General features: G+C 38.9%; 1 non-coding gene across 1 annotated transcript; it reads right to left on the bottom strand.

Moving 5' to 3' along the window:
- Nucleotides 1–330: 330 nt before the first annotated feature.
- On the bottom strand, nt 331–437 carry LOC116668756. The gene has a single exon (XR_004325995.1). It is a non-coding gene; the product is annotated as a U6 spliceosomal RNA (small nuclear RNA).
- Nucleotides 438–12,099: the final 11,662 nt, after the last annotated feature.

Below are 12,099 nucleotides of genomic sequence, written 5' to 3'. Positions count from 1 at the left end.
TTTGGAAGAAAAGTGATTTTTTTTTCAATCTCAACTATTTTAATAGGTCACAGAATGAAAACCAATGGGAAAAAACTTGGCCTGGTATGTAATTCACAGCTTCACAAATTAAAATAATCATCATAGTTTTTAATTTTTTAACATTTTTTATTGATTTATAATCATTTTACAATGTTGTGTCAAATTCCAGTGTAGAGCACAATTTTTCAGTTATACATGAACATATATATATTCATTCTCATATTTTTTCTCTGTGAGCTACCGTAAGATCTTGTATATATTTCCCTGTGCTATACAGTAGAATCTTGTTTATCTATTCTACAATTTTGAAAAAATATGGAACGCTTCACGAATTTGCGTGTCATCCTTGCACAGGGGCCATGCTAATCTTCTCTGTATCATTCCAATTTTAGTGTATGTGCTGCCAAAGCGAGCACAGTTTTTAATTTTTTAAGTACAGTTTGTACTCAATATGGTAAATCCAAATGATGTAAAAAAAGACAAACTATTGTTATCATATTATCATTCTAAGAAAAGGGTAAATTGACAACCAATAACAATAAAGTATATGAAGATACACTTATATACTCCGTTTTCATTTAAAACTATAACCATAATGTCACTTGCTCACAAATTCACTCTTCTAGTGACTTGTAGGAAGTTTTATTTCGTGGTGACCACAAAATACTAAAGTATTATTAAAGCATTCTGGGTTTTGTATGTTTTTTTTCTCTTTTACATACAGATAATAGTTGCTCCACTCCTGTTGTTCTTTAAGAGATAGTATTTTCCAAACATATGGTTTGTTGACTCTAGTTCTACAAGATGCTTGTAGGTGCTTCTCAAAACAAGTTTTATTGTCAAAGAAGTTTGGAAAACCATGAGTTCAACCAAGAAGAAGTTTCTTCATAATAGTACTTTCATGAGCCTTTGTAATGAGTTCATTAAGAAATTTCAAGAAGGTCATCCTGAAGGAAATGCTTCCAAACTTACTTGATTTGAAATACTTGACTTCATGGTGGATCTCTTAACATCTCCTACAAGTAGTACACTGCGTGAAGAGTTCAAGAAATGCTGTTTTGCACTAACGGACCCAGTGACTGGATTTGGACGTAATGTCTTCACAGGTCTATCGGACTGTAAAATTCTGAAGGAACCTCCTTCAGGATTAAGGAAAATCAAAGTGTAACATAAACATGGCAGACCCGTCACTTTAATATTCTGTTGCTTTTCAAATGAGTGTTGGCAAGAGAGTTTAAGTTAGAATAACCAATGCAGGAGAAAGTCCTGGTAGGAGTTATATTCATCCTGATCTCCCACTGCCAAGGTGAAAAAGAGCAGGTAAGAGGGAGACTTTGCCAGACACAGTTTTCAAGGAGAAACACACTGAATCCTTTTAATGCCTTCATTTTCTGTCAGGACTCAATTCTTCTCCTTTAATGACTCAGAAGTTTCATTACTGGGTGTTCTTGGCTTTCTGCATATGTCCAAAGACTAAATCAGCGACCTACTCAAAACCTGTTTCTATTTTAAATGGGCTTAACTAGAAAATAACATATATTAACTCCAAAAGGCACTACAGACAGGGGTCAGGGGAGAGGGAATTGGATGGAGGTAGTCAAAAGGTACAAACTTCCAGTTATAAGTCAGAGGTACTAGAGATGTGATGTACAACAGGATAAGTTTAACACTGCTGTGTGTTAGATATGAAAGTTGTTAAGAGAGTAAATCTTAATGGTTCTCATCACAAGGAAAAAACATTTTTTCTATTTCTTTAATTTTCGATCTATGAGATGATGGAAGTTCACTAAACTTATTGTGGTCATCACTTCATGATGTCGTAAGTCCAATCATTATGCTGTACCCCTTAAACTGATTCAGTGCTGTATGTCAATTACATCTCAATAAAACTGAAAGAAAAAAACAAAAACCAAACCAAACCAAACCACAACAATACTATAGAGAGTTTATAATTTAGTTAAATCATTGTATGTCTTTATAGAATTGCCAACCATCACACAACCCCAGTGCTTTCTGAATCTCTTCAACTACTCTGGAAGGGCCTTACTTCCTGACAGCTGTATGAGTCCATTTGGTCTAAAGTAAAAGATTCCAAGGGGTGTGGGAGAGGGGGGAAGGCTAAAGTCTGAATCGAATTAGTTCAGAAAGTTGCCTGCACAAATGAGTTAATTTCTTCTTTTGACAGTGATGTTACTTGGTTTTCTTTGTTTATATATTCCTACATCCTTGTGGGTACAATGTGTGCTTTGTTACACTGTGTCTGGCCAGTGGCTTGTATCCCTTTACGAAGGCAGAAATTGTATCCTGTACGTAATGTACCTGAGGGTGAAGAGTTGCTGGAGTCTCCTTTTGGACAGCATTCTAGCTGGCATGGCCATGGGATTTTCTCACTCTGTCTCTCCAGCTCTCCTCTGTTTAATGACAGCCTTATGTTTTATTTGTTTCCTGTGATCGAACGTGTTTATCTGAGGGCTGTTCTAGAATACATAAAAGTCATTTGCAGGTAATTATTGACCCTGGTTTTACATAGCACCTGGTGGTAAAAAGATAAATGCAGAAGCACCCGGGAATATGAAAAACTCTGACTGAAGGACCCAAGAACTTTGTCATTTTACCCCACCCTCCGTGAGTCAGTGAAATGGATTGAAATATACACCAGAAACCAGCAATTCAATTTGATGAAACTCGTCCTCAAGAGAAAAGTGTCACTACATGTTGGCAGTATATAAAATGTGATGAGCTGCCCTAATCCATTGGAACCAACATGTCCTTAATAATAGCAACATTCTTGGTAAATTAAATAGCTATTAATTTTTTTTAAACCTGTCAGGATATGCTTATGCAGTGAGGCACATGCAATCACAGGCATTTCCATTGTGTCAGATATGTAGAAAAATAGAACCCATTTGGGAATTTGTAAAATAGTGCCTGGCATCTGGGAGTCTAAAGGCATGGACCGTACATGAGCTAAAACTCTGGAGCGGCTTTCCATGTCTGAAAGAACTGAGTCCTTGGATGGTGATACACGTCTCAAGGTCATTGTGCGTTAGACCCCCAATCAAGCATCCAGCAAGGGTTCAGTGAGCACCTCTGCTGTTGTAGGCATCATATCGAGGTGCTTCTTACCCATTTTCACTTCTCTACTGTTTGTTTAACCCTCTCTATTCAGCAGCAAGATACTCTGGGTTCCTTATCTTTTTTTTTTTTTCTCTCATGTGAGGGGGTTCCTTGCCTCCAAGGAGATGAACTTCTCTGGTCTTTGTGCCTTCAAGGCTGCCCTTGCAGAGGACACTTCTCCTACAGATAAAAAAGAATGGGTTATGTTAGTGGCTGAGCTGAAAAGGAATGTATTCCTAGCATGGTGCTAAGTTACTTTTTTTTTCTTCTTATAACCACCATGGACTTCAAGAGAAATTCCCTAGAATTATGTTAGTGCACATTAACAATTCTTTTGAAAGGTTATTTAATGACCTGATGATTAGAACAGATAGAGATTGCAATATGAAGTCACCCAAGACAGACTTAAAATAGTGTGATAATACAGAGAAAATTTATGCCATGTCTTACAGATAAACCGCTGCAAAAGTCATCTTAAAGTAAGGCTTTATCTTTGATTTATCTGCTTATAACCTTGGTAATGAAGTGTCTGGATCAGACAGGATATGGCAAAGTGAGAAGCCAGGGGTGTAATCAGGGGACTTATTACCAGCAGATCTCACTTAATGGAATGTCACCAAGGTACTGCTGAAAATTACAAATTTGAAGTTTGAGACACCTGTGGTTGCTGTTTTGTTCATAATATTTGAAGCAATGACAGCAAATGAAGGATGAAAATCATAGCAGCTGTATATGTAGGCCCTGCATAAGGGCACCCGGTGGGGAAGGTAGTTGTGGGGGGCAGGAATCCAGCTGGTGCCATGCACCCAGACGTGAAGCTATATCTGCCCAGAAGGCTGCCTTTTTCTTACCTGCACGAAGGTGCGGCATGGGGTGGCTTTGGCATTAGCACACCATCCCGTGTCTTCCCCAAGCAGATATATGAAAGTTCTGTCAGACCAGTGGAAAAGGAGTCAGGCCTGACATGGCTAGGGTTTGAGAAGGGCTGCCCTACTGCTATTCTGGGGGACTAATTTTAGCCAGGGTTTTATTTTTTTCCCCAGCAAGCTGGACACACTCCAGTGATTCCAAGTCACTAGGCAAATCTGGAGGTTGAAGAAAGTGGTTGCCTCACCCACCTCCCTCTCCTGGAGAATTGTCAAGAACCAAGATTTCCCTGGAGCCAGAATCATTGCTGAGCAGAGTCCAGCCCTGCTGAGAAGCTGCGGAGGACATTTCCCCCGAAGGCCATGTCTCCTGCTTCCTGCTACCTGAATCACAGTTGTAGTTAAAAAGTCTGGCCCAATAAGATTAGAAAAATAAAGAGCCCCGCTTCAGAGCGTCTCTGTATGCAGTGTGAACATAACAGCTAGTAAGAAATTCTAGGTTTCCAACACGCCACTTCCGTGAAATCACACTGAGTCTCATTGACTTTGTGCAATGTTCCACATCTTAGTGCAATCGTCTTTTGTACGAGTGTAAGATGAGAGTGTAACAGCTCAAGACTTACCATGCTACTCTGCTCTGTATCTCCTAGCTCAAAAGGCACACACACACACACACACACACACACACACACACACACACACAAACACACCCCGCAACCACTATCAGTACCAGTGAAATTAAATGAGAGTAGCTCTCAGGAAGTAGATAAAGAGGCATACAATAGAGACTTTTTTTTTAGAGTAAATGAGGCCAGGCAAATGGATTTTAAAATTCTGTTTCTATGACTGCACTACATTTATAAGCTGAAGGCATCGATAGTTGACATTGCTCATGGAATATCAAGGGAAAATTCTGCAAAGGAAGTATCTCTTCTCTTATTACCCAAATGTAAATTATATGTGCTCTTGAAGTATGCCCTTTATTTAATTTTAATGCATTTTAAATTTTAATATGGATTGCTCTACATGAATCACCCTTTTTGTTTTCAACACCATTAGCACACAAAAATTGAGGCAGGGTTTCTATTTTCTGGCAATTCAAAGTATTTTATGAGGTGTAGCACATAATATTGTGTCTTCCACAGAGGAAGGACTCGGTATCTGTTGAAGCAATTTCAATGTGATATGTTAGCTACAATCTACCATGAGTAGGTAATAACTTCCTATATTTCCAGCTTAAAATAATTTTTCTATTGTCATTCAGTTTAAAAAACAAAACCCTTGTGTTCTCAGTAAAATCAAGGCATGGTCCTATTAAAATAAATTGTCATCTCCCTCAAAGACTTATGCAGTCAGAGAGATTCAAAGTCAATTGTTCTAAGCCAAATTATTTTCTTATCCTATAAAGACACTCTATAAGGTCTGAATTCTTTTCCATTTGGATAAATCCAGTGACTGAAGAACCTGTATTTGATGCATGGATTATTTAAGTTAGTGGACTAGGTAGAGTAGGAGACAAACATTACATTTCAAAGTATAAAACAAACCAAAAAAAAAAAAAATGCTTGGCTCATGTTTTGATTTACTTTTGACTTCGTAAAGGAAAAAAGACAAGTATATAAACAATCAAGATACAAGTTAGAATGTGAAAAATGTCAGACAAGAGCCCCGCCCCCACCCAATTGGGACAGAAGTTGAGAAAGCAAGGCTGGGGCAGGATGGAAGGCATCATGGGAAAAGTGGAGAATACAGCAGGAGCAAAGGCACAGTGGTAGGAGGGCTTACGGCAGTTGGGAGACCACAGCATGGTCTCATTTGATTAGATGAAGACACATAAAAAGGAGACGTTGGAAGATCAGGCTGAAGGATAGGTTGGAACTAGGTTAAGGAAGGTTTGAATCTTGGGTATAGGCAGAGACACCCTGTTAAATGTTGAATAACCAGATACGGGGTGGAGGGAAGGATTGTTGGATTTGTGCTATTTACTATCTTCACATGAGGCCATTGCATATGGAATTAGGAAGGGATGGTGGCAGTCAGAGCTGAGCTGTGACAAGCTGGCTCCAACACACCAGTGGCTACGTGTTAGTTGAATCTAAGAGAAGGGAAAACTTGCAAAGGAAGACTATGGAAAACAACAAACAAACACAAAAAGACCAAGACAGAACCCATAGATTGCCTGCATTTAAGGATAGTGAGGGCAATTTGGGGCCAGAGGAGGTGAGAGGAGCTAGAAGTTAGGAAAACAGGAGATCCAGATAAACAAGGCTCATAGAAGCCAAAGGAGGAGAAAGAATACCAAGAATGAAAAAAATCACTGCTGATTTTGGCAATTCAAAGAAATCCGGGGATTTTAAGAGAACAGCTTTAAAAAATCGGTAGTGCTTGAAGTCAGAATAAAAGGGATTAAGAACTGAGTCAGTGGTCTGTGGATTTATATTTATTAGCAAACACCATTGGGTCATATTCAAGCAATTCCATTATCTGAAGGGAAAACTGTATAAGGAATTAAAAGCAACATACAAATTAGTCCAAAAGAGCAAAGTTAAAAACTTCACAACCAAGATTTTGGCAAACTCTCACAACTCAGCTGGTTTGAGATGCTTCAGTGACTTTCACATTCTCCTCCATTTCTTGAATTTGTCCATTCAGAGAAAGCCTCTTGAAGGCTTATCCATGAGCAATTAGGTGTGATGTATGAGGATTCTTTTTTTTTTTTTTTTTTTTGGTCTAATCTCACACTGAAAAGAATTTTCAAAATGACTAAATCTGGAAAGTCCATTTAACTCTTACAAGACCCTTCGGCACTGCCCACAGATAACCTCCCTCGCTTTCTCCTGTTGCCCTCCCCTTTACCTACTCATCTGTCTTTTTAAAAGCCAAGAGCACAGGAACCTCAGCCTTCTACAAGAATTCTCCAAATCTAGCTTTGGGCCACAGAGTCATTCAAAGACATCAGATCCTTCTCAGGCCCTGTACCTAGAGGGTTCATAGGTTTATTTTACAAACTAAGACATTTTGGAGAGTGAAAGAGTATGTATTAGTAATTGCATTAAAAGGATATACTTACCTGAACTTTATGCCATGAGAATGCTTGCCAGGTAAAATACAGGACATCTAGTTAAATTTGAATTTTATATAGACAATGGATGATTTTTCAGTATAAGCAATTTTCAAAAATTTCACACACATGATTGTGTATCATCCTATAATAACATTTCTTCCCTTACTCCTATCTGGCCCATCCCCCATTCCCTCTCCCTACTGGTAACCACTGGTTTGTTCTCTATATCAGCACATCTGCTTCTTTTTGGTTTTATTCACTAGTTTGTTGTACTTTCTAGATTCTACATATAAGTGAAATCATACAGTATTTGTCTTTCTCTGTCTGATTTAGTTCACTTAGCATAACGCCCTCCAAGTCTAACCATGTTGCAGCCAGTGGCAGAATTTCATTCTCTTTTATGGCTGAGTAGTATTTCCTTGTATGTGTGTGTGTATGTATATGTGTGTGTGTGTGTATACACATACCATGTCTTCTTTATCCATTCATCTGCTGGTGGACACTTAGGTTAAAGAAGAATTTTCTCTTACATGTAAAAAAATAAACAGGCAGAAGTGAACATGCTTAAAACTTGGAATTTTGATGAAACCTTCTGAGCGATAATTGCATTTATAGTGGCTCAGTTATAAGATGCATGAGAGTAAGGATCATATCCAACTTGCCCACCCAGTGCTTTGTATGGTGCCCAACACTTAGAAATCACTTACTAATATGTTGAATAAATGTCCTGTGGGCACACATAGGATATATATTTACCCTGAAGTGGCATTAGAATTAAATGAAGGACACAGTTCAAGAGCAATTATCATTTCTGTTTGAGTAATGAGATCAAATGGCAAAGATCCACCATAAGATTACCATAGATTATATTATGCAATATGCATGTATGTATATTATAGAATCTGTATATATGCATATTATGTAGTGTTGTGCATGTTCCCTTCTTCTTCAGCTGGTGAATATATATGATCCGAATTGCAGTAAATTTCCACATCTCAATGCTCTGTGCTCACCTCCTGATAATCAATAGATCCTGACTTTTCCACAGGTTCCCTTCCCTAAATCTCTCTCAGAAGTCTTAAGAGTGCTGTGTATAAGTCAAGTCTCCTGCACCGCCTTGTTGGTGTCAGACACGTCTTTTGCCCTCAAAGTCCCAGGATGGGGACACATGTGGGAAACTCCAATGCTGGAGGTTGTGGCTGTCACTCCACATCTTTCTCACTGTCACTTTACTGCTTTTGGACATGGTGTCACTGCTGCCTCTCTCCTCTGGACTAATAACTCTCACACTGAGACCAGACTTTTGATGACTGGCTCCCACAGCAGAGTGGCTTAGGTTCCAGTGGCTTAATTCTTTGTTACATCACTCAGGAGCTCCAGGGATGAGAGGCACCAGGTCAGTGGTGGCCGCACACAATCCTAGACTCTCTGGCATAGGGTATGGGAGTCAATAATGTTCTGTCTACTTCCAGGGTCCCATTTTTTCCTGCCTGGAGGGGAAGGGGCATTGCTTTACACACATCAGTCTAACCCTGACCCCAAATACTGTCAGGATATTTCCCAGGGGATCTTGGGCCCCATGCAAATCCAAATCCTTAGACTTCTGCTTCTGTGGTTCTATATAATATGTGACAATTACAAGGCCTATCTGCCCAGTACACACAAGGGACATCTATTTGTCTAATGTTGCAGAGGCAGTGAGACGGGTCCTCAGCCGGCATTGGAGAAGGATGAGCAAAAATCTGTGTTAAATGTTTAACTTCTGAAAACTTCTTTTTTGTATCAGCTATTCTGCCCTTGATTTGTACTATGTAATTTTTCCTTAATTTTTTACTATGTAACTTTTTCTATTTTCAGACCTTTTCACAAAAGAACCATCCCAGGTGAGAGACCAAGGGGTTTCTTGTTCTCCAATCCAGCCAAATCAGGGATTTACTCAGGAATCAATGCAAATGCAGGCATTTTGTCTTCTGACAAATGAAATATGATTTACAGGCTCTTCAAAAACCCTAAACTATTTTTTTGGTCAACTAATCTTTGACAAAGGAGGCAAGAATAGACAATGGAATAAAGACAGGCTCTTCAGCAAATGGTGTTGGGAAAACTGGACAGCAGCATGTAAAGCAATGAAGCTAGAACACTTCCTTACACCGTACACAAAAATAAACTCAAAACGGATCAAAGACTTAAACATAAGACAGGATACAATAAACATTCTAGAAGAAAATATAGGCAAAACATTATCTGACATACATCTCAAAAATGTTCTCCTAGAACAGTCTACTCAAGCAATAGAAATAAAAGCAAGAATAAACAAATGGGACCTAATGAAACTTACAAGCTTCTGCACAGCAAAGGAAACCATAAGTAAAACAAAAAGACAACCTACGGAGTGGGAGAAAATTTTTGCAGATGAAACCGACAAAGTCTTGATCTCCAGAATATATAAGCAGCTCATATGACTTAATAAGAAACAACCAAACAACCCAGTCTAAAAATGGGCAAAAGACCTAAACAAGTAATTCTCCAAGGAAGATATAGAAATGATCAATAGGCACATGAAAAAATGCTCAACATTACTAATTATCAAAGAAATGCAAATCAAAACTACAATGAGGTATCACCTCACACCAGTCAGAATGGCCATCATTCAAAAATCCACAAATGACAAATGCTGGAGAGGCTGTGGAGAAAGGGGAGCCCTCCTACACTGCTGGTGGGAATGCAGTTTGGGGCATCCAATGTGGAAAACAGTATGGAGATTCCTCAAAAGACTAGGAATAGACTTACCATAGGACCCAGGAATCCCACTCCTGGGCATATATCCAGAAGGAACCCTACTTCAGGATGACACCTGCACCCCAATGTTCATAGCAGCACTATTTACAATAGCCAAGACATGGAAACAACCTCAATGTCCATCGACAGATGACTGGATAAAGAAGAAGTGGTATATTTATACAATGGAATACTACTCAGCCATAAAACCCGACAACATAACGCCATTTCCAGCAACATGGATGCTCCTGGAGAATGTCATTCTAAGTGAAGTAAGCCAGAAAGAGAAAGAAAAATACCATATGAGATCGCTCATATGTGGAATCTAAAAAAAAAAAAAAAACAAAAAAACACAAACAAAGCATAAATACAAAACAGAAATAGACTCATAGACATAGAATACAAACCTGTGGTTGCCAAGGGGGCGGAGGGTGGGAAGGGATAGATGGGATTTCAAAATTGTAGAATAGATAAACAAGATTATATTGTATAGCACAGGGAAACATATACAAGATCTTACGGTAGCTCACAGAGAAAAAAATGTGACAATGAATATATATATGTTCATGTATAACTGAAAGATTGTGCTCTACACTGGAATTTGATACAACATTGTAAAATGATTATAAATCAATAAAAATGTTTAAAAAATATAAACTATTTTAATGAATTATTTCTTATTTATACAACTTATTTAAAAATTTATCGTGAACATTTCATGGCTAATCAACACCAACTCAAAATGGCACCAAAATAACCCTTTTCTGCTATAATTACATAATACTCAGTTTTATGTTGTATATTTTTAGATTTTCTTGGCTCAATATATTAATGACACATATATAGGTATATAATATATATGTTTTCCTTTTTCTAAATATGGACTAAACTGAATGATTGTAATAATGTTATTAAATGCTCACCCATAATGCCAATGTTAAACAGTGATTTTCATGATACACTATGTGTATGTTTTCTGGTGAGAGAACTGTATCTAAGAAGAGATAGAGCATGGTTGCTTGTTTCTGAATGATGCTTGAAGACACAACAGATTCTTTTTCAAGACTGGATCATGAATTTCAAGTGTACCATGAGTTGAAAGCGATACCTTTGTCTTAGTGGGAAGCTTATTTTCATTTTGTAAAAGAAAAAAAGGTTTTGGCATTCTCAAGTTTTAAGGTAGCCAGACATGGTGGAAATAACACTGGTTTGGAGCCAGTAGTCCTGGGTAATCATCTCCAGCAATGACAAACTGTGAACTTGGGCACGTGACTGATCACTCTGAATTTCAATTTGCTCCTTTGTAAACTGAAAGGTTACAAGGACTAAAAGAGCTAAGGCAGGACTCACGGCCCTAAGAAAGAGAACATGTGCTTTTGACTAAATAACCAACTTTTCCTCAAATTTGTCTAATAGTGTTTATTTCCTGTAAGTATTACTCCACCCTTCCTCATTGGCTGTCAATTGTCCTATCCTCTTGTTATGCCTTCTCAGATCAGCCCGTAAACTATGTGGGGCCAGCTCAAGAACACAACTGGAAACCCGTACGCCATATGTTAAAGTATTTATGAGCTGTACATCAAGCTAACACACTGCTAAATTAAATAGATGTTGTCTTCCAACTGGATAAATCTACATTCACAATGGCCCTGAAGGCTAGTTTGACATTAGAATTCTCAGACTCTTTGGGTCATGTGTTGGGTTGAGGAAAGCTTGCCCCAGCCTTGGCCCTTGGTCTCTCAGCTTTTCCCTTTGACTCCCAGCTTCCACCCACACCAGGAGGATTCTCATTCATATTTGTATGGGTCCATCAGCTCACCCCCCACCAAGCTGCTTCCACACTCGCCAGTCACTTCTTGACCACAAGTTGGACCTACTGATGTGTGCACCAGAGGATGGATTCACTCTGTCCTCAGGAGGATAGACCAGCTGAGGGGACACAAAGGCCCTGGGGACAGGTTCAGGGCCATGAGGGCAGCCAATTCTGGGATCCCAAGTACCTAGAGCATGGTCTAGATGTGGAGGTGGGCACGGGACAGCCTCCTGGGGGGATACATACCCTAGTTCCATGAACTTGTCATTCTATGGGAAAGGGGACAGGAGAGAGCCAAGGCAGGCTCCTCAAAAGCACAGAGCCCAGGATGGAGGTCTTCTATTCAGATCTAAAGGCAGCAATTTTCCAGCTCTTATTTAAATACTTAGATACTGTATTTTCAAAAAATGAGCTCTAAGGAGTCATGTACTGTGACTCTC

Source organism: Camelus ferus, chromosome 14 (assembly GCF_009834535.1).
Source record: "Camelus ferus isolate YT-003-E chromosome 14, BCGSAC_Cfer_1.0, whole genome shotgun sequence".
Lineage (NCBI taxonomy): Eukaryota > Metazoa > Chordata > Mammalia > Artiodactyla > Camelidae > Camelus > Camelus ferus.
This window is presented reverse-complemented; position numbering and strand designations above follow the sequence as displayed.